Below are 24,598 nucleotides of genomic sequence, written 5' to 3'. Positions count from 1 at the left end.
GAGGGGATGTACTTAAATCCAAATGTGAGCATGGATATCACCCAGAAAGAGAGAGAATTCAGCATTTCTCTTAGTTTGCGGTCTTTGAGGCATAACTGATAAGTGGGAAAACAGTTGTTCTAATCGCAGTGGCAGTGTTCAAGGGAGGAACCATTGCTGGAAGTGACCAAGTGTACTATTTTCAGGTGGGAAACTCACCAATAGGGATCATTTCCCTTTTCTCTAGTTGAATTGGTGTTGCTGCTACCCTGTGCTGAGCAGGGTTTGGTTTTACTGATTGACTGAGAAGATGGTACCTGTCCCCCTGGGCTGAGAGCAGGTGTACCTGGGCAGTCTCTGACCATTTAGCTGGGTCCTGTGGTTCTGCAGCACTTCTCACCTTGCAGAATTGGGTCAGGTGCTTTACTCAAGGTCAGCGGTTTCACCTCGAAGACTGGACATCATTGTAAAAACCAGACGCAGTCTAAAAGTGACAATGACAACTGTGCAAAAATAGAAGGAAAAAAAGGAGAAAGCTGAAAGTAAATGAAGTCTGTCTATAGGACTCTCACAGGAGAGCATGAATCATCAAAGAGGTTCCAGAGTTACAACCAAGAAGTATTTATGGCGATCAGTGGTGCAAAGGGTAATAATACAAACATAATAAAGAAGAGAAAGGAAAGCATACTAGAGATAAAGGAGGCCTAGCATTAAATGAATAGGGAGATAAGCTTAATGATTATGCTCAAATGACTGAGCTATTGATGGCAAAATGGCTGAGCTTTGGAACTGCTTTTTAAAACTGGCCTTTAAGAAGATAAATAAGGATAATTAAACAGTAATGAAGACCCGTTTCATTAAAAAAAAGAAGAAAACAAATAAATAGGCAAGATCTTAGATGATGTGTTAGCCAGTGTTAATGGAAATAATAATGAATTCCTCAAAATATGGTAGCTCTCCTTTGGAATCATGAAGAATAACGAGAAAGAGAGAGAGAGAAGGAGAGAGATGGGGAGGAAAGAGAGAGAGAAACAGACAGACAGACACTGGAGTAAAGACTGCATATCCAGTTCTCACTTGTTCAGAGTATCATTGGCAGAGATATCTCAGATTCATTCTCTTGTCTTATTTTAGCCACTTTTTTTTCAGAATCCTTACCCCAGGAACCTCTTTATCAGAACTACCAGTTAGAAGCCACACATGCTTTCTCTCTTCTTCCTGCTTCATCTATGCTCCAGTGTTGCTAATGTATAGTAAAAATAAAACGAAAAATAGTTTAGGAGAGACATTGTCCTGTACACTTCACAGAACAAGAGCCCCTGAATAATTAATTTCTAAATACAATTAGTGTTAAACCTATTCCAAACATAATACTTGCCCATAATAAGTATTCCATAAACATTTGTTGGATAAATAAGTGAATTAGGAAAACTACATTGCTAACAAATACTAGAACATTTGAGAGGGTAAATATGTGAACATCTATGAGGTATTAGAGCCAAGAGCTACAAACAGCATAAATCTATAAAGCTTTTTCATGTTATACCAACTTAATCGATTTTTTGTTTTGAAAATTGGAAAACAGTGGACAAAAAGAATACACTAGATATATTATTATATCTAAATACATCCAGACGTTAATGGAAGAATTGATAGCAGGTCTCATGAAATCTAGTTCAGAAAATGAATTCAAATTGACTTGAATGTGTCAAATTGATTGAAAACTGCCTGAAGGACTGAAAGTGTAATGATAAATGGCAATGTATTGAATCTGGACGAGTGTTCAGCATGGTCTTATTTAACATCTTCATTAATTATCTGGGAAAGGATATAAACAACACATTCATTAAATTTGTAGACGCGAACGAGAGAGGTGTTTTTAAGCACTGGGTAGGGCAGAGGGCAACATGAAGGGAACTACCCTGCTCAAGAACAGAATGATGTTAATAATTTGATGAAAATCTGCTAATGGCCTGGCAGTGTTCTGTGCAGAGCACGATCCCAGGCACTATAGGCGATTAAAAGATGAGTTAAAGCATCTCAGCAGACAGAGTGCAAACAACTAAAGTATACCACGGGGGAAGGTGAAGGAAGTGCTGCATTAGAAGTGCAAGCAAACTGCAATGGAAGCAAAGAAGTGATGAAATTCTAAAGAGAACAGTCAGGACTGCAAATTCACATTGTTACACCATGAGGAAAACAACTGGAGCAAGAAACATCCCAGAGAAGTAACTAGGTTTAGATAAAGGATAATGCCATGGGCTACCAAGAAGCAACAAGACGGGGATATTTTTCTTCAAGCACGCCATGTGAGTCACAGATAATGGAGTCGGGACATTGGGCTCAGCCAGTGCAAACTCACTGCTCAACAGAACCTGTCTTTTTTTTTTTCCTTTTTCTACTATTTTTCTTTCTTGTGTTAAGGTAAACTACTAGGTACTGTTTTTAATTTAGTTTTTAATTATGATCTAAGGATCAGTACTATGGAAACACACATAATTATATAAGAAAGTATTGCACATATAAAGCATTATTTATTTTATAATATTAAACAAATGGCAACAATCTAATGTTCAATAGTAGGGGAAAATTTACAAAACTTTACTGTCTGTACTTGACAGGATATTCTCCAGCTACTAATGGGTGTTTATGCGGAATTAGAACAGGAAAAAATGCCCATATTTTAATGTTAGGTGAGAAAACTGGGATGCAAAATTTACCATAGAGTGTGATCAAAAGCAAAGAGCTAGTGCATTTTTAGCAACAAAATGTATCAGTGGCTGTCTTTGTGTAGGGGGAAAGAGGAGGCTAGAAAATAGTATTTGTTGAGTCCAACCAACTAATTTGTTCAATGTTTCTTTCTGTCGTAAAGGTTTTTATTTGCATTTTAATATATGTTTTGACCAGATGTGGTGGCTTAGGCCTGTAATCCCAGCACTTTGGGAGGCTGAGGCAGGTGGAGTACTTGAGGTCAGGAGTTTGAAACCAGCCTGGCCAACATGGTGAAACCCCGTCTGTACTAAAATACAAAAATTAGCTAGGTGTAGTGGCGCATGCCTGTAATCTCAGCTACTTGGGAGGCTGAAGCATGAGAATCGCTTGAACCTGGGAGGTGGAGGTTGCAGTGAGCCAAGATCACGCCACTGCACTCCAGCCTGGGCCACAGAGGGAGACTCCGTCTCAAAAATATATATAAGTAAGTAAAATAAAAATTTTAAAATGTATATATGTGTATATGCACACAGACACACACACACACATATATATATGTTTTGATGAGCCTCTAATAAAGGCACTTAAGGGAAGTTTAATGATTTAGTTATATGGTTATTTTCCTGGAAAAAAAAATCGAGGTTCCTAATCATTAAGGGATATTAGTTGTCTTGAAGATCGACGTATGTTAAGCACACCTGGAATAACAAACAAATTTGGCTGTTAGGTATAACCCAATGAGTAAAAGACAAGGATGTGCATTATGACATTATAGCCACAGTGATCAGGGAGGAGCTGCCCACGCACACAAACTCACACATTCCTGCACACAGGCATACCTCAGTAATGAAACCACGTACCCCTAAGGACTGAGAGCCAATCCATGGGAGAGGTTTTTAAATGCCAAAACACATAAGGTGGGCAGAGATCCGAGACTCATTTTATGTAGTATTTTTCAATCGCGGTTGAGAGCATTGGGTAGAAGGACACTTCTAGATGAAGTCGAAAGTGGCAACAGTATATCTAGAGCTGACAGCTGGTGTTGTAAAATCTTCCTGAAACAATGTTGGCGCCATGGCTGTGTTTCTCTTGTCTTCCTGTCTGTCTCTGGTCCAGGTTGCCCTATGCTCTTCCCTTTATTTCTTATTCTTTTTCCTGGCCTCAGTCCTAGGGGAAGTGAACTGTGTACCCAGGTGTGTATCTGGCATTTCTCTAGCAGGTTTTTAAATAATTTTATCTATCATAATTATTTTCATCAGGACAGAAATCTTTCCATATTCTTTATCAAGATACTCTATCATGAAAATTGTCAAATATATGCAAAAACAAAGAGAATGACCCTTCATATACCATTACTCAGATACACTGAGTACCAAGATTTTGTCATACTCAGTTCATCTGTCGTCTCCCTCTTTTTTGTCAAAGTAAAAATCTCAGATGTGTCATTTCACCCTTATTTACTTTAGGTTATTTCTCAGAAAAATGGAGAGTTCTCATATAACAATGATGCTATTATCAAGCCTAACAATATTAGTATCATCTAATACCTAACCCATAATCAAATTAACTCAATTGTCCCAAAACAGCCTTTTCCAAGTAGGTTTGTGTCAATCAGGATCCCGACAAAGTCCACACATTACATTGGTTGTTATATCTCTTGAGTCTTTTTAATCTGTCTCTGCTTCCTCACTCTCCCCCATTAACACATTAGGGAACATGTTTTGAATAATTTGGAAACATAGTCATAGAGTACTCTTAGGAAAGAGTAATGGGGTTGAGGATGGTTAATTTAGCCCATCCTAACTTCTGTGAGATTTTTTTCAGAATATTTTGGATGGTTCTCTCACTTTTGTTATTACGCATTTGGGAAGAAGATTCTGCAGCCTACTCAGGTGAGCCAATCTCATGGCATTGAACAGAGAAGACATGTTTTCACGTCTCTAACCAGTGTTTTTCATAGTGTAAGTCAGGCCTTTCTCCTTTGATCTAAGTGGAACCAAGAGGTTAGATACTCCCTTTTCTTTAGTTATATTATGGGCTTCATGTAACTCCAAATTGTATCTCTTCCTCAGCTATTTATATATATATTTTTGGTGGTGGGTCTATTGTTTTACAAATTTAAGCAAGAGGTTGAATAGCAGAGTGATTAAGAGCAAAAATTGCTAGAGTCAAATCTTGACTCTGGGCCGGGCTCAGTGGCTTATGCCTGTAATCCCAGCACACGCCTGTAATCCCAGCACACACTTGTAATCCAGCACTTTGGGGAGCCAAGGTGGGAAGATTGCCAGAAGCCAGGTGTTTGAGACCAGTCTGGGCAACAAAGTGAGGCACCCATCTCTGTTAAAAATTTAAAAATTAGCCAGGCACAGTGATGTGCACCTATAGTCCCAGCTACTCCAGAGGCTGAGACAGGGAGATCATTTGAGCCCAGGAGTTTGAGGCTGCAGTGAGCTGTGATAGCACCACTGCACTCCAGCCTGGGCGACGGAGCAAGACACTGTCTCTAAAAAAAAAAAAAAAAAAAAAATCAATCAATCCATCCATCTTGACTCTGCTGCTTACTACTGGTATGTGACCTTGGCAAGTTACTTATCCTATCTGTGCCTCAGTTTCCACATCTTGAAAACTGGATAATAATAGTGTCTATTTTATAAGGTTGTTAAGATTGATACACACATATACATTACTTAAAATAATGTTTGTCACATACTAGGCATGTAGATGAGTGTTAGCTATTGCTGTTATATCATTAATACGCTCTTGCTATAAAAACAAGAAAGTAAAAAGTCAGTTTCAACTTGTAGAGAGGATGTTCTTGCTATAAAAACAAGAAAGTAAAAAATCAGTTTCAATTTGTAGATAGGTAGTACTTTCCACAGTTTTAAAGGAGAGTAATATGTAAATAAAAGTAAAAGGTGAATAATTTTGTGAAACTGTGTGACAGTAATATATTTTCAATATTAGGGACAATCCTTTGGCTTATGATAATTTTTCCAAAAGAAAAAGTTAAAATGTCAGAATTAACAGCATTTCAAGTGAAAACATCTTAGAATGTAGCCTAAGAGTGTAGACCTAAAAGTTGTAAGAATTTGCTTCGTTTCTCTGTTTTGGGTGAATTATGTTTATTGAACTTGCATATTTAAATGAAAAAGCACAAGAAACTTTTTTAAAAGCCATGTCTGAATGCCAGCAAATATTTGAAAGAACAAATATAAGCTTGTTTTAACAATTCTCTGCAAATTCCCTCCCTCCACATATCCCCCTGACAAATAGCCTTTGCAATGTGAGTACTTAGCTTGGGCATAAAGGACTGAATGTGAAGATGTGTAAAAGATCCATTGTCTAGGCTGCTCCTGGGTGATGGAAGTCGCTTCTGAGGTGGGCTTAGCAGGAGGGCACATGCTCACTCGCCAAGAGTGTATCCACAGACCTCAGCTTCCATGCGCATTGATGATGGCCATGGAAGCACATGGGTTGAAAATACCCTTAGAGCTGCATGACTGGACAGAACGTCTAGCTATTATGTGGTCCATCTCTCAGGAAATTGAAGTCCAGGGAAGCTAGGCAACTTCTCTAAATCACACAGGAAAATAAGATAGGAACTTGATTTGCTCTCTTCCTGGTCCAGAGTTCTCAGTATCATTCTGCACAAAGATGTGAATAGGGGTTAGGTAAAAAGGATTATATGGTCAAAAGGCTTGGGAAAACCTGGGTTCCATATATTATATAGGTGTCTTTCCTGCAAGATGTCTCAGAGCCTTCAATATCTTAAAAGGGGGATTATTATGCAGCATTTCTCAGATTTATTTGACCATGGAACCCCTTTCTTCACTGAATATGCTTTGGGTAAAAGCTACTCTGTGCTGTCCCTTACTTGAATAGAGTATACAACATAAGAACTGACAGAGAAAGTCACAGCATAAGCTCATAATATTTATAATAGCCATCTTGACCTGTATTTGAACTAGGGTTATACATTCTTCTATTGAGTTAGTAGTGACAGATGAAGACAAGGAAGGAAAGGTAAAAATTGATTAAACTGCTTATTTAGTGGGCAGAGGGAAAAAGAGATGGGCATATTTTGTCTATTCTCAATTCCTTGAATCTTATAAAGAAGAGATGAATTTTTCTTCTGACTGTGCCTCCTGTCCCATTGCTTCTTGTCTGGCCTACACACATTTTGCTATTTCTAGAACCAAGTTAATACATTGTTCTTTGCTGGGCATCTTATTGATCTTCCATGTTATTAATATTCACTTTTGGCTGCCAGATTAGCTCTAATGAACCATTTACATTTATTTTTAGCACACTTAGAAAGTTGGGACGTATTATCCAGATTGCATTCTACTGTGCAGGAACTGTATCTACAAATAATGAGAAGTCTTACTTTCCTCCTTTTTCCGATTTCCCTTACTTTAACTTTACCCCAAACAGAAATAAAGGAAGTCTTCAATTTATGAACAGGCTGTTCCAATAGTTTTTTGGGGGTAACTCAGAATTTGTTCCCATAAAAACAGTGTTCCTAGGCTAACCCACTAAAAAAACATTTTACCCATAGTGATTTTAAAAGTATACATTTACATGTTATTTACAACAAAAGGGAAGCAATTTGGTTTCACACATCATAGAATGTATTTAGCCCTATTTGAAACAGGTCCTCCTCTCTCATGCTCACACTCACTTGCTGGAATTTGCAACTTCCCTTGGGTCCCTCCAGGGCTGTGGCACCGTCTAGAGTAGGGCTGGACCAAGAACTCTGGAGCCAGACTGTTGAGGTTAGCACTCCATCTCTGCTACTTCTGTGTCCTGGTAGGCTATGTTACCTTTTGGTGTCCCAGTTCCCACATCTCTAAAATGGGGATAATAATGGTATCCATCTCATAAGGCACCTGACACGTAGAAAAGTGCTAATAGGTATTTGCTCTCATTATGATGACAGTGCTGATGGAGTGGGGTGGACCTGATGGGGCAGTGGGATTCAGGACAGGACTTAAGCCAAACAAAACTGGAGGAAGGATTGGGATCAGTGGCACCAGGAAGCGGAGGAAGAAGGGAGGTTGGTGAGTGGATTCAGGAACGTTAAACTGGATAAAGAAGAGAAAGAAGAAAGAAATGAGATTCCCAATGCAGTTATGACCTGAGTAGGATTGGAGAAAAAGGAATCAGAGAGGGAAGAGAAATTCTTGGGTCATTGTTTTAAAAATGAGAAAAAAAAATGAGGTAAGGAATATGGGTAGATATTTTTGCCACTTTTCATCTTCAAGACGTAGGTCTAATTACGTAGCTACTTTGAACCTTATAAATTGGGAATAATAGTATTAACCTTGCAGGGATGTATAAAGATTAGAATAGTGTATCCAAAATGCCTGGCACACATTAGGTAGGCCCTCAATAAATGATGATATTTGTTCTTACATAAAGGTTATGCTGCTAAAGTACTTCCAGCAAATCATTCTTTTTTTCCAGCCCTAGTTAATTTCTATTGCTTAAGTAGTCCATACTCACTTCTAAAAAGTAGAAAATTAAAAATAGTTAAGTAACTTATCTAAGCTCACACAGTAATGGAATGGTTAAACTGGGATTCAGAGCTTGCAAATGTAACTCCAGAGCCTGTTCTCCTAAATAACACACATATTTGTAAGTCCCAGCAGGTACAGTTGTTTTATTTCATATGGCTATAGCTACAGAAGAGAAGCAGTCTTCTTTTCTCCACGTATTGTCTATTTTCATCTCTCTGTAACTCCTTGGGTACTTTAAAAATGAAAAAGTGACTTACACCTTTGTTTCTCTGGATCGGATGTCGTCTAGGAAGTATGTATTTGGCTTCAGTTTGTTTCACTGGCAGTTTTTTGCAACTATCAGAGGATGGAATTTTGCTTTGTCATCTGACCCAAGCACAAACTTAGGTAAATTTATGAGAACGGGCCAATTTCTACAGAAAAGCTGACTCTAGTGAAAGATTTTTCTTCCCCAAGTCAATTTTTTAATTTGTATTTGATCTGTTCTGCATGGTGTTTGGCCCTCCTCTTTGCAAGTTTTGCAATTTCACTGTCCAACAAGCAGTATCTGGTAGGAGTTTTAATAAGATTCTTCGCCCTTCTTTGTGCTCAAGAAAATATTGTCAGCACTCTTCCATTCCCTCAGAAACAGGATCCCACCCACTCTGACATAGCTGTTCCACACAAGAAACCAAACATGTAAACCCTAAACGAAGAGAGTTTGATGCCAAGGGTTACTTTTTCTCTTTATTCTGTAATATATTTATACACTTTTGCTCAATATCAAACTATTTGAAGTCATTATAAATAAATCCAGAAATATGTGCTTTATAGCCTTAATATGAGCAAATACCAGGCCAGAACTGACCAAATGCACAAACAAAAAAAAAAAATCAGCCTCAAATTAGATTTCATGGTGCAATTATTTCATATATTTCTGAAAACTGTTCTTTTAAAATATCTACTGTTTTCTTCCATCTTTTCAATTTGTCTCCAAGTCTTCTGCCACCCCCACCTAGAAAAAGAGTCTTCTGTTTGCATTAGGACATTTACATAGGCATTTCTTTCCTGGAGAAATATGACAGCAGCTGAGATAGCACAGGCCTTGTTAATACTTAACACTGAATAAACAGGGCAGGTAATGACCATTGTAATACTTCCAAATGCAGTACAGCAACACAGTTGACAAAGGTCAGGAGGGAAAAAAAATAGCATTGGTGTTTGCAGTGGGAAGAATCTTCTGAAACGAGACTTGAGAAAACAAGGCATATGTCCTGTGTCTTAAAGCCTTTGTTGAAGGGAAGACTACCAAGCTCCCTCAGAACTGGTGTTCCAAGATTTGTAATCTCAATACTGAGAAAGATGGAAACATAAGGACAAACTTTAGTACTAGGAAATCCTCACAGTACCCAGGGCTTTAATATTTCTTCATATAAATTAGGCAGTCAGGTCAGCCTACCTAAATATTGTATTAAAGGCACCCTTTTATACCAGCTTCGCCCAAAACACTCCCAGCTGCTCATTGTACACTGAAGTTACACAGTGTATCTTTTCAAGGACCTTGCAGTCTTTGTGAAAAGGACTTCGGTGCTTCCAAGAGTAGCTCTCAGGAGACACCTCTTAGATGAGGTGTTGTTTTCTGGAAAGGTGCCTAAGTTCCTAGATTGTATAGCAGTGGAAAGATTGAGGCTCTAACATATATTTCAGAGAGCTGCCTTATGTTGTTGGCCATGTTCATAAGCAAGATCCAGTCATCTGGGTGAATGAGTAGCTGCCCATCTTCGTAGGCCAGAAGCTTAAGAGTCTATTTGTTCATGCATTCATTCCTCACTCATTAGGTATTTATAGAGTAGCATCTGCTATGGGTCAGGCTGTTTTCTCAGCGCTGGGGATAAATAGTGAACAAAACATTGTCAAAGAGCTTTGAGTCTAGTGGGGAAGACAGACAAGTAAACAGATCATTGTAATATGGTGAAGTAATTAATTACAGGGTGACTAAGGTATACTTCACTCAGGCTTCTGAGGGACCTGCAAAGGTTTTACATAAAAAGTGTCTTTGAAGCCCAAAGATTTATTAGGATTTTGTCAGTGTTGGGTAGGGAGAGTTTTCTAAACTGAAAAAACATATCCAAATCCCTGGAAAAAGAATATGGTCAGTTAGGGGAACTGAAAGTAGTTCAGTGTGGGCGGAGGGCAGAGTTAACCTAAAAGATTAGTGAACAGAAAAACAATTAGAACCCAAGTTTGTCAAGAGGTTGAGGTTTAAACAACAATTTGGAAAAGAGAAAAAAAATTATTCTTCAGTTACTAATTTTGCACATATTAGCAATTTGAATTGAGAGGTTTTGTAAGACTTCATTTATTTTTAAGTATTTTTTCATTTTTCTTCTTTTTTATTTCTAGTTTATTGTCAGTTATGACTGCTCTGTGTTAATTATAATCATGAAAAGTTGAGCAAACATATATGTGCCCCAACATTAAGGGATTAGTTACATAAGTTATAATAAATTAAAAACACTATGTCCCAAAACATTATATACAAAACATTAAACTAAGCCCATTTATTTGAAACATAAAATCATAAAAACATGATTAGCAGAAACCATTTCTATTTTATCTTCTTGCCTCTCTAACTGCAAAGTACCTGATAATAGACTTCCAAAAATTCTTGTGGATGAATTAATGAGTGAATGGAAAAAAAGTAAGCATGGCTACAAGCAACTATTAGACTTTACCTCCCACAAAGAAATGCAGAAAAGTTGACAGAATATTTTGATTATTATTTGCTTGGAGTTTGTAACTCAGGGCCAAATACCTGTCCTTTGCTTTTTCCTATTCCTTCCATGTAGTGACATTATTAATATATTAAGATAAACAAGATTGTTTTCTTCTTTAAAACATTTGCTCTTTCACTGCTACAAAAATATTATAGTTTATGCTTTTGTTTGATCTTTCCATGAGTAGATACATGTGTATTTGTTTCTAATATTCGCACATTCATTTTCCACTTTGACATTGTGTAAAGGGTTTTGGTTTTTTTATTATGTGTTATACATTTGTTTGGCTTTTGTGCGGTTAGATATACCAGCAGAAGCTGCCACATAAAAAAGGGGAGCACCCAGAGGTTTAAATTAGAATCTGAGTAGTTCTCAAATTAAAATTTTAGGTTATTTGAATTGGAGATACCTACATCAGCAGTTGTCTGTAGAAGCCCAATTAGACTTAATAGAAAATTAACCCCACCCTAACTAGCACTAATAATCTAGCGTATTCATTCCTTTGTTTATTTTTAAAATTAACCTTTTTATTTTGAGATAACTAGATTCACATGCAGTTGTAAGGCATGATACAGACACATCTCATGTATTCTTAGCCCAATTCCCCCCAATGGTAATATTTTAAAAAACTATAATACAGTATATCAACCAGGGTATTAACATTGATACAATCAAGATACAGAACATTTCCCTAACCACTAGAATCTCTCATATTGCCCTGTTATAGCTACACCTATTTTTCCTCTATCCCCCTTTCTTAACCACTAGATACTCATTTTTATAATTTTGTCATTTCAAGAATGTTATATAGACAGAATCACATACTGTAAACTTTTGGGATAGGTTTTTTCTTTTTTTTTCCTGCTCAGCATGATTCTCTGTTGTGTGTATCAATAGTTCATTCCTTTTTATTGCTGAGTAGTATGCCATAGTATGGATATGCAATACTTTGTTTAAACATTCATCCCTTGAAAGATAATTTGTTTTTTATAGGTTTTGGTTATTTATGAATAAAGCTGATATGAGCAATCATATACAGGGTTTTCTGTGGATATAATTTTTATTTTTCTGGAATAAATATCCAGGAGTACAACTGCTTGGTCATATGGTAGTTGCATGTTTAGTTTTTAAAGAAACTGCCTATTTTCAATAGGGGCTGTGTTATTTTACTTGTCTACCAGCAATGTACAAATGGTCCATTTCTCTAAATCTTTGCCAGTATTTGGTAGTGTCACTGTTTTTTATTTTAGCCATTCTGCTAAGTGTATAGTGATGTCTCATTGCAGCCTTAATTTGCATTTCCCTGGTGGCTAATGATGTTGAACATCTTTTTGTGTGCTTATGTGCCATCTGTATGTCATCTTCAGTGAAATGTCTGTTCAAGTCTTTTGCCCATATTCTAATTGGAATGTTTTCTTACTGCTGTGTTTTGAGAATTCTTTATACAGTCTAGATAGAAATCCTTGTTAGATATATGGTTTGCAAATATTTTCTCCCAACATGTGATTGTTCTTTCGTTCTCTTAAGAAAATCTGTCACAGAACAAAAGATTTTTCACAGAACAAAACTTACCAAATTTTCCTTGACTCGTTATGCTTTTGGTGTTGACTTTAAGAATTCTTTGCTAGCTCTAGCTCCCAAAGATTTTCTCTTACTTTTTTTCCTAAAATCTTTATAGTTTTACATTTTACATTTAAGTTTGTGATCCGTTTTGAGATACTTTCTGTATAAGGTGTGAGGTTTAGGTAAAGGTGGGTATTTTTGGTTTGGTTTTATTTTATGTTTGTTTTGCCAATGAATGTTTAGTTGCTCTGGCCATTTGTTGAAAAGTCTGTCCTTCCTCCGTGAAATTGCTTTTGCAACTTTGTCAAAAATAAATTGAACATATTTGTATTAGGTGGATCTATTTCTGGGTTCTCTATTCTGTTTCATTGATCTAGTGTTTGTCTCTTCACTAGTACCCCACAGTCTTGATTACCATAACTATATACAGTAGTAAGTCTTGAAATCAGGTACACTGATGCCTTCTACTTTATTCTTTTTTTCAAAATTGCTTCCATTATATCAGTCTCTTTGCATTTTCACATACATTTTAGAATATTTGTCTTCATCTACAAAACTATTGCTGGGATTTTGATAAGAACTGTTTTAAACTTGTGTATCAAGTTAAGGAAAAGTCACATCTTACTATGTTGTCTTCCAATCCATTAATACAGTATGCCTCTCCATTTATTTAGATCTTCTTTGGTTTTTTCATCAGAATTTTTTAGTTTTCAGCACATAAGTCCTGTATTTGTTTTGTTAGAGTTATACCTAAATATTTCATCTTTTAGTAAGTGTAAATGGTACTCTATTCTCAACTTTGGTGCTCACATATTTATTGCTAGGACATAGAAATATAAATTATATTTTGTATGCTAATCTTGTATCCTGTTATCTTACTGGACTCACTAGTTTTAGGAGGTCCTTTTTTTTTAAAGATCTCTTGAGATTTTCCATTTACACAATCATGTCATTCATAAACAGGAACCAATCCTTTTTCATCTGTATACCTTTATTTTTATGTATTTTTTTGAGATGGAGTCTTGCTCTGTTGCCCAGGCTGGAGTGCAGTGGCATAATCTGGGCTGACTACAACTGCCGCCTCTTGGGTTAAAGCGATTCTCATGCCTCAGCCTCCTGAGTACCTGGGATTACAAGCGTGTGCCACCACATGTGGCTAATTTTTGTATTTTAGTAGAGACAGGATTTCACCATGTTGGCTAGGCTGGTCTCGAACTCCTAACCCCGAGTGATCCACTCACCTCGGCCTCTCAAAGTGCTGGGATTACAGGCGTGAGCCACCACACCTGGACCATCTGTATACTTTTAATTTTATTTTCCTGCCTTATTGCCCTGGTTAGCACTTCCAACACTTTGTTGAATAACAGGAGTGAGAACAGACATCCTTGCCTTGTTCGTGGTATCAGGGAGAAAGCATTCAGTCTTTCAACAGTAACTATTTTAATGATAGACTTTTTTAAGATGCTCTTCATCAATTTGAGGAAGTTTCTCTCCATTTCTAAAAATTAAGAATTTGAAGAGTAAAGAAGTTCGAATATTATAAATCTTACAGTTTATTATTTTTTAGCTTAAGAAATTATAGAGCTTCTGTTCTTGCTAGTTAGTTATGTCTTCAGGACTTATGCAAAACAGGGTAACCCAGAGTGATAGACATCCTTTTTATTGACATTTCATGATTTTAAATTTCATTCTCTTTTTTCTTTGCGTACTTGACTTTGCTTTTCTTTTTCTGACTTTTTTCTTTTAAAAAGTGCATCAGTAGACAATACTTCTGTGTTGTAATTGGTCAGTGGAAGACTTTTAATTCATAGTTTAAAATAATGTATGCTTACAAGGAATATATATTTCAAAGAGCTATCTGAAAATTAGTTTCAATTGGAATTCAAACTAATCTTTATTTGATTTGTACTTGCCTCATTTTCACTTTAAATTTTTGATTACTTTTTAAATTTTTTGAATTTTTGAATTTTGAAATACTTTTCAGTTTTAATTTGAATGTGCAACTTTACTTTCTTCTGTAAGATTTAATATTGCCAGACCAACTCACTTGGATGTCTACTTTTATGAAATAATGCCAGCTTTTCCATTCTTCCTATACACATATAATTAGGTCTTTCAGTATTTTAGTCTTTTCAATATCCTAGTGTCCCTAAGGAAGGGAGTGATTGAAGTTTACCACTTCCTATGACATTAATGCTGAACTTAAACATCTTCAAGGCAAGGTGTGAACACAGAACAAATATATCTTCAAGTTATGAGCAACAGCAACAACAAAAAAACTAATTCACACAGATTTACTCTATTGTAACCTACCACGTCACTCAGCAATATAAAATTGTTTTTGTCATTATATATACTTCTGTATCATCATTTAGACTCTAAGCACCATGAAGGCAGGTATCATTTCTTTTTCATTTACCTCATGTACATGAGGCACTCAATGAATATTTGTCGAATGACTAATTTCTGATGACTGTGTGGTATTCCGTTGTTTGGACACACCATTGTTTAGTTAAGCAGTCCCTTTCTTTTGGACATTTAGGCTGTTCCTAGTTTTTGCAATAATAAACATGTAACTAATCTTTCCAGCCCCTCCCACTTTGATGAGTCATCTAATTTTAAATTATGTCTACATTCGGCTTTTGGACATCTATATTTTTTGATCATTTATCGTGCTTTGTCATTTTAATTTCTCTACTCTCTGGTTGGTTGGATATTTATGTCAAGCTGCTTAACAAATGAGCATATGGCATTGCTTTACTGCTTTACTATAGTGTTGGGAAGTCAGAATAGTGTTAGATGATGAGCCCTTTAGAAGAATTTAGAAAGAAGTTGACTAGAAAAGATGTAAAAGTTGTGAAATATATAAGGCCAATTTAGGAGATCACAGAAAGATGGTTCCACATTGTGGAGCATCTGTAATGTTGCTCCTGCAGAGATTGGCTTTGCCCATACCACTGAAAGAAGCCTCATCCCATTCTCAAGTGCCTTCAGAACAGCTGAAAGTGTAATGGATCCACACCGCATTCCTATCAGAAGGTCCAAAGAATCTCAGCACCATCATTTATATACCTTTGCTGAGTATCTGTGATGGTCCAGAAAGGTTCTCTATTGGGGACTGTGGAGAGGCACCTAGATACCCAAAACACAGTGCTTGTCCTCAAGTAATGAAGGAATTTACACTGGGGATGGGGAAGTAAGACTGAAGCCCTATGGCATTATGGTCAGAGCTCATGCTCCAGAAATGGACACACTTGGATTGGAATCAGGCTTTTTCTTGGTTGTATGACTTTGAGCAAGTAATCTAATTTCCATAAAGCTCAGTTTATTCATCTAGAAAATGGAAATAATAGTGTCAAAGGTTATTTTGAAGAATACATGGAAAAATGCATTTAAGACTCTTAGAAAAAAGTTTGGCATGAGGTAGGTGTATATTTTTTCTTGAAAAAGAAAAACGGGCACAAAAGACAGTGTGGTATCATATCAGAGATAACATAGGATTTGTGGTAACAGAGACTACTTATGGCTAGTGAGAGTGAGGAGGATGTTATGGAAAAATGTAGAAAATCACTTGCATCTTAAAGAACAGTTAGGATTGCAGGTGGCTGAGGGAAAAGTAAGGAAGATATTCCAGAGGAAGAAACGGCATATGCATAGGCAAGGGGAAGAATGCAGGCTGTGTTCATGGACTGTAGGGAGACAAGATGGCAAGGGTGAAGGCGGACTGAGATGCGTGCATGCCCCTGGCGAGCTAATCATTTGACTCCTTAAATATTTGACATTTTCTAGTGGAAGAGTAAAGGAAAGAATGGTTCTCTATTAATAAAATAGGTATACCCAAATAGTTCTTTCTTTATTTTCAAAATAAGATGTCTGTTATATGCTGGGAATGCAACATGACATTTTAACCTATTTGGACTTGTCTTTCATTTTTTAAAAAGCACTCATAATTGGATATGATTAGTCATACGCACCACGGATAGAGGTCATTTCCGTGGATACCGGCACTTGATCTCTTTGCTCAGGGTATATTGTGTGCTTTTATGGGAATGGCTCTTGTTTACATTTTACCAATGAGTAAGGAGTTTGAGGGTAGAAACCTGAGTTAACCGGCGCTGTATTTCTAATTGATTAGTGGTGTTTCAGTGCCCCCTATGGGATGGTGCCAGGGCAGTTGTCTCATTGGATATCTGCATAATTGGACTCAGGATGAAGGAGAGGAATAGAACCTAGACCTCAAGAGGTGGTTAGGGCTAGATCCTGGGGAAACTTGACTGGCTGGGTAAAAAGGTACAGATTTTAAATTATTAAGCAAAGTGGTCTCTAGAAAGGCTGTTAAACAAATGCCCGAGATGGAACTTAGGAACGTTTTATTTGGTGGTGAAGTTCATGAGAGAATGAAGACAGGAAGCTGATGTGGTGGTCACTTTAGAAATACAAGTGTGAAGTCCTAAGTGCTGGCCTTGGACAGGAGTAAAGTGAATGGGAGGAAACTGAGAACTGTAGGCAAGAGGAAGAAAGAACTGATGAACTGGACGACTGATTGCATACAGGAGGCTGGGAAGAGGGAGCATGCTGAGACAACAGAGATCTTGAGTCTCGTTGACCTTCCAGGTATGTCTGTCACCTACAGCCTATAACATTCATAATTTATGTCCTCTGACACATAAAATATAACAGGTTATTTTCTGCCTCGTAGAAACCAAACCAAAGCTTAAATTTCACAAGCAAAACTTGTTTTTCACTCTATACAACATTAATTCTTTTATCTTCTTTTTCTCATTGCATAGCTCCAAAATAAAATTTTTTGGGTTGCCAAACTTGTAAGAATTCCCTGTTTTTCAAAACTTTCTATTTTAAGACCCCTTCCTTCCAATAAAATATGGCTGATTGAAGAGGCATTACATAATAGGTAATTGCCTAAAACATCTGTAGACTTTTTTTTTTTTTAGATTTAGATCACTTCTGTAATGTATGATAAAAATGAACTTAGACTTACTAATTTGGAACTTTTAATAATTTAGGCAGGAAGAAATTTCCATTGTAATTCTCCATAAAAAAGTTTTTCCTCCCTTTTCACCTTTTTTCAGTGGTGGAATGTTTAAAGTGGATTAAATATGAGAATGAATCATTAATTGCATTTTAGAAAAGTGCTTAGTATACTAAAACACCTTTCCTCTGCATATACAGAAACTGCAGTGCACAAACAGGCAGAGAGGTTAGATGTATTTAGCCAAACCTGAAGCAATAGTAAAAATCATTAAGGCCATTAGTTCACCTGAACCACTCCTCAACCTCCCATAAAAACAAGAAAACCTTGAGTAAAACCGATCAATGTCTTTTCTCTGTTTGGTAAAGTCATCAAAGTAAAGTTTTTTGGGTCTATTTGTCATATATATATATATGCACACTTTATATAAAAAAATATATTTGTCATATATGTATAAATATATGACATATAAATATATATGACACATATAAATATATATGACATATGTGTGTGTATGTGTATATATATATATATACACACCCCCTTTTTTTTTTTTGAGACAGAGTCTAGCCCTGTCGCCCAGGCTAGAGTGCAGTAGTGCAACTTGGATCACTGCTACCTCCGCTTCCCGGGTTCAAGCAATTCTCCTGCCTCAGCCTCCCGAGTTAACCGGGATTACAGGCACTTGCCACCATGCCTGGCTACTTTTTGAATAGAGACGGGGTTTCATCATGTTGGCCAGGCTGGTCTTGAACTCCTGACCTCAAGTGATCTGCCTGCCTCAGCCTCCCAAAGTGCTGGGATTACAGGCTTGAGCCACTGCGGCTGGCCTCGTATATATTGTTTAATGGGATCATTATTTCATTCATTTCCCTTAATTCAAGTTAGAAATAGCTTGATATTTTTATCTAATGCACCCCGTTTCAAAATATTTTGGCATTTCTTTTGTTTTCACTGATCTTAAAGGATTTTTCCTAACATGAGCAGACCTTATGAAACTGTTGTAAGTATATGAACATACTCAACAAAATAAATTCAAGTAGACATCTTAAAAACTTATTACTGGGCAACATTTATTGACTTAGTTCTAGTTAGCAGTGCACTTAAATAGTATTTCTTTAAATAAAACTTCTTGGTTCTAATTTTTAAATTGTTTAAACTGATCTACCCCTGACGAAAAGAAGGAATTAAAAGGCAAATATGACTACAACAAATATACATATAGTTACATATTCACTTTGAATGAACGCTGACATTTAAAAAACACCATATGGAACAAACATAAATATGTGTGTGTGTATAGGTGTACTTAACAGTGGTACAAATTTCCAATCACCCCAGTCAAAACATCTGATTTAAATTTGTTCCTTCTGCTGAATGCCAGATATGCAGGTTAGGATCAAGTAAAATGAGCCCATTTCAATAAAGTCTAGAACTAACCAGTGCCCTCATATTTGTGGTACACATTAATTTTTTTAAGTGAAGCATAGTAGAGAATGAAGAATGAAGTTTTTCTTTGTTCCTTCACTTTATGTTGTAGATTTGATGGTACTCTCATACATGTAAGGGTAAAATTACCTCTTTGCAATAGAAAACAAAATTTTTCGGATGTGGAAGCACCCAATAAAAGCAATGCCTATTTCCACACAGTCTAAGTTGAAAACAATTTCTCTGGATAACCAAAGTTGCTTAATTTTCTATGCCATCCAGCCATTTGCTAAACCAGTGGTAAGCCCAGTCCTAGAATGTCTAATTAATGATATTATGAGAAGATACATTCTATCCCAAATGAGTTTAGCTTGAACTGATAAAATTCCTGTGAATCTAAGTACCTTCCCAGATTCTTATGAATCTAGGCAAGCATCTCAGATGTCAGCTCCTTAAGGACAGGGATTTTTGTCTCTTTATTCACTTCTGTATCTTTGACTCCTAGGATAGTTCCTGGTGCACAGCAGGTACTCTTTATGTATTTGTTGAATTAAATCAATGCAATTAAATCTTGTGCCTGGATTGCTCAGAATAGTTTCCTTGACTTAGGGAGAATTTAGTGAAGTGATGTTTAAAATATTATTATAGCATGTTACAGTTGAATGGAAGAACCAACTAATGTAATGATTCTTAAACATTGGTCAGCATGGTTAATGGAGGACAAAAAAAAATTTTAGGAAAAGATCTCTTGCTAAGAATAAGATTGCCCACAGACAAAGGCTGAGAGAGTGCATTCTCCACTGGACTGTAGTACAGACTAGGGAAAGTGGGTCAGGATTGGGAACATCTGTGAATGGGAGGGCAGCGGAAAAGCTTGTCCTGTAGAAAATTAAAAAACAAAAAACAGAGACACCTCCTGTGCAGCACGAGGCCTGTGGGAGCCTGGGGCTTGTTGGTTCGTAAATTTGACCACTCTCTGCCTTCCTGGCAATTCCCATTTAGTAAACCAAAATTCTAGGGACTGAAATGCACATTACTTGTAACAATAGGCACAGGCTGATGTTTTGTGTCAGCATTAGGTGTTGTCAGATTTGAGCATGTGTACAGTAGTGCAGATACATACTATATGTTGGGTATCTATCATGGTATTATTAAGAACTCAAAGTCACGGGGATTAACTGTAACATTAAATCACAGTTTAAAAGGTATTGAAATTTGGGGAAGATGACCCTTTTAGATAGTCAAAGGTTTTAAGATTAAGCCAAATATGCAAATTATAATTTATGAACAATTTTGCGGTCCCTTTTCTGTCAGATTAATTGGTAAAGAGTTTTCGTGGTGGCGAAATAATACACATGGATCCACATCCCTGTAAAGGCTGCCAGGTCAGTGCCTGACAGAAGTGTCTTTTATCGCAAGGAGTCAATTGCAGATCAGGTTAATGTTTGTGTGTGCGCGTGTATAAAGGTTGTTTACAGATAAAAATTCATCTCTTTTTTTCCATTCTCATAAATTTTATTTGTTTATTGGAGTAAGACATATTGAGATTATCTGGAAGATGAACTATGTATATTCAGCATCTGAAAATCAATATAAAGGCAGGCTTTTAACTTGTGAGAGAAAAAAAAGAGTAAGACCTGTCATTTGCTTTTTCATCTCTTACCAGCTCACAGTTCCACTTCGTAGTTCCTTCAGGGACCAATGTCAAAAGGGAATGATAGGCTGTAAAGCGTGTTCCTGATAAACCTACCTTATTTGAAAAAGTGTTTGGTCAGAAAATGCTTGGTCCTCACCATGTGATAGGATTCTAAAAGGTCAGAAACCTGTAAACACCATGCAAAAACACTTTTAAAGATTCTTTTTTTTTTTTTTAATTGAGACTGAGTTTCGCTCTTCTTGCCCAGGCTGGAGTGCAGTGGCGCGATCTGGGCTCACTGCAACCTCCGCCTCCCGGCTACAAGCGATTCTCCTGCCTCAGCCTCCCGGGTAGCTGGGATCACAGGCATGCGCCACCACGCCCAGCTATTTTTTTTGTATTTTTCGTATAGAAGGGGTTTCACCACGTAGGCCAGGCTGATCTCAAATTCCTGACCTCAGGTGGTCTGCCCACCTTGGCCTCCCAAAGTGCTGGGATTACAGGCGTGAGCCACTGCGCCCAGCCTAAAATCTAACTCTGGGACTAGCCTAGGGTAAATATCACAAATATTAATCCTAGACGTTTGAAATCTCTTTACTCAGCAGTATAAATTCAGCAGTATAAATTGACAACGCCGCCCAACAATGCCATTTCTTACCGATGAAAAATTCTCTTTGACAGTAGAGCCAAATAAATGACTGTGAGTTACTAGATTAAGGTGACCTACAGGGCCGTGTCCTTAAAATGGCAGGAGGTTTCAGTGCAAGAGCAGAGAAGCAGTTCTGGTGGATGGAAGTCAGTGGCTTCTTCAGGATGGTGTGGGAGAAGGCACAGGGTCAAGAATTGCAGCCTGGTAAGGCTGGTCGCTTTCCCTGCCTCTCTGTTAGCTGTGGAGGAAAGAATGGGATCAGCTTGGCTTTCCCATTTCCAGGCCATCCAATGGCTGGTGGCTTTGGAATATAACCTGATCTTCCCCCGACCACCTCCCTTTTGTTCCAAATGGGTGAGAAGGTAAAAGAAACAGATACAGAAACCTTTTTTTGCTGTTTCTCTTTCCTCTTTCTTTCTAGATCTCTGAGGCATTCCCTCCCCACTGCCCTCCCTTTACTGGAATATAATGGAATACAGAAACGTCTCCTTTTGCCTCGTTTTCCATTCCCTTATTATTATTTTAGCTACTAGGAATTAGCATTAGGAAGAATCCCAGGAAGGAAAAGCTGTAATAAAGATTATCATTTCCAAGAAGGGACCAGCCCAGTGTTTTGTTTTGTTTTAGATTTTAGGCTCTTTGAGTGCAATTTTCCTCCAGTTGGTGATAAATTTTTAGCCGCTATGAGGTCTTTTCACTTTTTATCACGTATCCTCTTGTTTGCTCTAATCTCTTTTAGATCTTACTTTTCTCTCTACAAAGATTAGTATTCTCTTCAGTGGAAATTTATGAACAAGGCTATTTAAAAAAATGCCGATAAGCTATCCTTGTATGTTTTCTTCATATAAATATTTGCCCCAGCAATATATACAGCAACATCCTATGTTATAGGATATGTGGACTCAGATTCCTTTTCAAAACTATCACCTACCTCTATCCTATTTTACCACCAAAGCTTATTTTACCAAAAAGCTTATGAAGCTTTTTGTTCTTTAAACATAACCAAGTTTATATTCATTTGTATATGGCACCTACCTCAAGGGGTTGACGGGAAGATTAAATGAGTTAATATATCCAAAGTACTTGAATTAGTGCCTGGCAGCGGGTAAGCTCTATGTAAGTCTTTGCTATTATTATTTTTTATTAGCTTTTATTATTTTTATTTGATAGACGAATATAGAATATCAATTTTAATTCATCTCCAGCTATGGTTGGATGCAGTTAGCCCTGCAATTGTTTGAACTTTAGAGGTCAACAGATGTATTTCAGTTGAATGAGAAAATATGCTAACCACCTTTTTTTCTGCTCTGCCCAGGGGTCTTCAAATGTCTCCTAATTCACTTTTTCACTTTTTTTTTGAAACAGAGTTTCGCTCTGTCGCCCAGGCTGGCGTGCAGTGGCGCCATCTCGGCTCACTGAAACCTCCGTCTCCCAGGTTCCACTGATTCTCCTGCCTCAGCCTCCAGAGTAACTGGGATTACAGGCACCCGCCACCATGCCTGGCTAATTTTTGTATTTTTAGTAGAGTCGGGGTTTCACCATGTTGGTTAGGCTGGTCTCAAACTCCTAACCTCAAGTGATCCACCCCTCTTGGCCTCCCAAAGTGCTGGGATTGCAGGGGTGAGCAACCGCACCCGGCCTGTTTCCTAATTCACTTCTTGTTCACTCTAATACCAACCAGGAGAGGGGAGTGCTATGGACCCCTCCCCCTTCCACTCCCTTTCTTCCTATTGGCCCCCTAGAATTAGGAACAAGACAGAAGCATATGTTTTGGCATCTTATGTGTTCTCATAAACAAGAGTCATCTTACTCGATAAAGTCCACTTAAATCTGGAAAGCCCTTGCATGGCACACGATATCTCAAGTGGCAGCCTCCAAACAGAAGATGGCTATAGAACCCCCAAAATTCAAGGTCAGGAGACTGAATAATGAATGTCTGTTTATCCACCTGGTGCTTTAAAACTGACCTATGTTTCCCATAAGATGTCTTGAGGTTGAATTATGTCACAGCAGTAATGTCTTTAACACTATTGGGTGAGATGATTTGAGAGAGATCAGATTTCATCTGGTGAGTGACAAGGCTTTACTCCCTCTTGCAGTGTATTAAAACAATTAAACATTAAATGCATTTTACTGCAGTCTGTTTGACTCACGTGTGCATATTGGAATATTTTTTTCAAAAACCTATGAAATAGGAGCCTAGCTCCCTGTGAATGTTTATGGCACTCATTAACAAAGTTCATCTCCAGGATGTATGATTTTCAGTTTTCTCTTTCTAATCTTCTTTTGGGAGGATGGAGGATGGGTGGAAATCAATTTTCCCAGCTAGATCTGCATTTTTCCAGTTAGAAAAGATGTTTCGTTTTAATTTGTTGTCTGATGGTATTGAAATATTTTTCCAATCTGTTGTTATTTAAAAGAGCAAGCCCTATTCCTGTCATCATCCATTACCTGGAGCGTTATTTAGTAAGTGCTTTGTTTGTAAACAGATAGTGGTTTTAAACAGATCTAGTCCTGTGGTGATCGCGTTTCCAACATTGGAGCTGCCTGGCAGCAGCACTTTTCTATGTTTAGTTTTTTATTTCAGTTCTTCTGAATTGATTATTTCCTCCTAATGTTTCCAGGTTAAGGAATATTTTACGCATATTATTTGTCAAATTCACATTTCTCTTTCTGCCAAGGAGGATTAGGAATCTCTAGTGAATCAACCTTCTCCAGATAGTTTCTGGGAAAGAGGAGAGGTGAAACAGGAAAAATCCTAGCCCTCTGCATTGTCTTAACCATTTGAACTAACCAGGACAAAGGGTAGCAACACCACTGAGTTAACCCACTGCATTGTTCAAAGCCCGTCCTCCACATTCACCAGCACCCCAGCACACTTAACCAAAATGTTTTCTACCTGTGTTTTTTGAAGTACAGATTTTAGCTACTTTGCTGAACTTTTGTTTTCTTCCTGATTATTTTGTTTCACAAGAATTTCTAAACTCTTAAGGAAACCAAAATCATTCTGTTTGGTTTTTGATAGTTGAAAATACAGCTATATCTGGGGAATATGATGATAGGGAGGAGTTCTTATGTTAAAAAAAAAAAGACCTAAGGAAAACGGTAGCCCTCCTTTCGGCTAGGAAATGACCATGTGTCTCTCTACTGGGGAGCAGCTGCCGGGAGCCCTGGGCTGGCAGGGAGAGCGGGTCTGGGAAGGGGGCTGCGCCAGGCTCCCTCGCCAGCCCCGTGAGCGCTGCGTTTTTCCTGGAGCCGTCATTGTCTCCCTGCGAGTCTCATGGCGTTCTTTGTCTGCGGTGGGTAGCTTGTGTCACACACTCGCAGCCCGTTGCACTAAGCCAATGTTCATCCCATTTTCTTTCT

At 37.5% G+C, this 24,598-nt stretch overlaps 1 protein-coding gene across 2 annotated transcripts in view; it reads left to right on the top strand.

Annotated features, from left to right (window-relative positions):
* MAML3 (mastermind like transcriptional coactivator 3) overlaps nucleotides 1-24,598 on the top strand; it is a 436,258-nt gene that overhangs the window by 123,784 nt on the left and 287,876 nt on the right. The window lies entirely within an intron of this gene.

The sequence above is a fragment of the Pan paniscus genome, chromosome 3, assembly GCF_029289425.2.
Source record: "Pan paniscus chromosome 3, NHGRI_mPanPan1-v2.0_pri, whole genome shotgun sequence".
NCBI classification, from domain to species: domain Eukaryota; kingdom Metazoa; phylum Chordata; class Mammalia; order Primates; family Hominidae; genus Pan; species Pan paniscus.
Note: the sequence above shows the minus strand (reverse complement) of the source record. Positions and strands in the feature narration are given on the sequence as shown.